The following is a 2617-nucleotide window of genomic DNA, read 5'->3' as shown; positions in this document are numbered from 1 at the left end:
TCGTCCTCTTGAGCAGTAGATAGCAGTAAATGGGCAAGCAAGTGTGTGTGCAGGCGCAGCTTCCATTCCTGATGAGTACATTACATGCTCCTTGTTGCATTTCCCCGTCATTACCTTAGCTTGTGATTAATAATTGGTTGTTTCTGCTAGATGTTGCTACCAACTGCCATTGTTGAAAGCGGATCAAGAAATCCACACAGAATTCAGTCTCTTATAAGGCAACAAATACAGAGATTGTATACAGAATTGTATCAAAGATAAACTGAAAAAATTATCACATGATTGCTGCACAAATAGTGGGAACCTACTGTACCCTTTGATGTATAATGTTGCAGATTTATTTTGTGTTCAGAGTAATTTCTTCAGAGTTGGCTAACCTAAGATCCAAATATGGACAATTAGTGGAAATGCCTATCTTGGCCCTCTTAGGCAAATTAATTGTGATAATATCTCAAGTTTTAGTAGAAAACAAGAAAAACACTGTTAAGTGGTAGGTTTCAGTACTCTATTACTCTTACGATTTATTGGCGAGTAAATGTCATAAAAAAATAACTTGCCGGCGATTTCTAGATTTTAAACCCAGGAAACACAAGAGGTAATTCATTGACCGTCAGACAACTTAGCACCTATATGAATATCAGGCACAAAAATCGAGAAGTGTTCGCTAGCTACCCAGAACTTGCGGCCACATTTGAACAATTTGACCTTTTTTGCGGGGAAGAACAATTTGACCGTTGACATGATAAATTTAAAGACCCTAAAAAACACCAAACATAACACCTCTATACAGCATATATGTAGTCCAAAGAGGATGGATCAAATGGGCCGTCCACATGAGTATGTCCGCGACGTCAAGCGGCGCTGCCATGAGCACGTGGGGCCATGATGGGCAGCGGCCAGACGTCTGAGTTGATGAGGCCTGCTGGCTCGACTATTACGGCTTATGTTCAGTTTGCATCTCAGGTTCAGTTAGAAAATGAGATGATTAGGGAGTAAAATAAATTGCCCCATGACGCATGGTTCAGTTACCACCTCGGTACCTCCGGCCAATTGTCCATCTTGTCCGCTCACTGCCCACGCTCCATTTTTTTTAAACGGAGGCAAAAGCTTTACCTTATCCATTAAATAAGAGAGAATAGAATTAGTTACAAACAACTCAAGTACATGGCATGCGGATTACTTGTGCAATAACAAAGACCCTAGTTTTTTAGCACCGGCGATGATCCAAAGGTTAGCCTCGATGGCGATGGAGGAAAACAGCACCGTCGGAGGGGCACACTTATGCCTGAAAACTCGTGCGTTTCGCTCATTCCAAATTGTCCATGAAACAAGCATGGTGAGGGATGCCTTGGCTTGTCTGTGCGGATAGCCGTCATCGCAAGTACTTGCCCACCAAGATTGGAATGGGTCGAACAAGGGTAAGTGGAACACGCTCCATTATTCATCACAATACAGCCTTCAAAGTTTGCACACACCACCAAGGAAATTGGAGACACTTATTTTTCCTTCCATCCCTTTATTCTACTATTGATCTTGTCAGTTGGCAGTTAGCACTTTTCCCTTGTGAAGTAGTCGAATGATCGATAAACCAGACTGCATATAGTACCTTGTAGCTGACACTGTAGTTTGCTTTATTTTATAGATTGGTCATTAGTGGCAAAAAATAGTGTACTAAATTCCACATCACTGAACACAAAATGAAAAAGGTGATCGATAACATAGAGGGGTTTGACCTGAAAGGGGTGACTTAAGGAACCACACCAGTACACAACTCATGCTTAAAATAACTCCAAGTCATCTCCCATATTTTAGCCTCACCACCATCATCCGAACCACACCACTACCTCGGCATGGCCTGGTTCTTTGGTAGAAAGAACATCCTTGTTCACCATTGGCTTCATTCTTCAAGGTGAGGATTTCTTTACAATTGATAGAAAAATCAATCATTGATGCAAAAAATTAGCACAAAAATACATCAATAAGTTTCGCATCCTACAGTGTACCTATAGGGCTGCACGACCACAATTTTCCCTACCTCAATACATAATACTCACCTAGTCAATCTTTCTGTTCAGAAACAAATTACGTGTGAATATTATTAGATCAACAAACATGGGATTTAAGAAAACACTTTCAACTTCACATGGGTCAAGCAAGTATCGACTGTATCGTATTGTCGCCTTTCATTGTATTATACTTTAGTTCCAAGAAATCAGATGCATCAAGTTGATGCCTTTCTTTGAAATAAGAAGAGAACTCAGATGCATCAGTTGCCTTCCTCTGCTCTTATTGTTGATGTACAATAAGAACACACAGAATGTAAAGCCCCATTTCAGAGACATGAAAGGACTAATAATACTGTAGTGGCATATCTCAAATAGCTATGCTACAGGTACATATGTACAGGACCTAAATAAAATAGAATGCTTTCAGATTTGAGTACACAACCAAATTAAAACAGTTCAATATCATTATCACAATACAGTTGGGGTTGGTGGCATCAACAATCATTATTATGTATTATTGAAGGCGATACTGTGTACAATTTTCCGTTCTAGAGTTATGAATATTTACAGTAATTCAATCCCACTATTCGATATCAATTTGTTTGCAACGC

At 39.8% G+C, this 2617-nt stretch overlaps 1 long non-coding RNA gene across 3 annotated transcripts in view; it reads right to left on the bottom strand.

Annotated features, from left to right (window-relative positions):
- Window positions 1-1505: 1505 nt before the first annotated feature.
- The window catches only part of LOC119333407, a 3873-nt gene continuing 2761 nt past the window's right edge, over window positions 1506-2617 (bottom strand). For 2 of the 3 annotated variants that reach the window (XR_005161187.1, XR_005161189.1), the window contains one exon: window positions 1601-1919. This is a non-coding gene — a long non-coding RNA (uncharacterized LOC119333407). Of the gene's footprint in view, window positions 1920-2617 lie in introns of all 3 variants that reach the window. The other variant, XR_005161188.1, reaches the window with a different exon arrangement.

The sequence above is a fragment of the Triticum dicoccoides genome, chromosome 7A (genome assembly GCF_002162155.2).
Source record: "Triticum dicoccoides isolate Atlit2015 ecotype Zavitan chromosome 7A, WEW_v2.0, whole genome shotgun sequence".
Taxonomy (NCBI): Eukaryota; Viridiplantae; Streptophyta; class Magnoliopsida; order Poales; family Poaceae; genus Triticum; species Triticum dicoccoides.
Note: the sequence above shows the minus strand (reverse complement) of the source record. Positions and strands in the feature narration are given on the sequence as shown.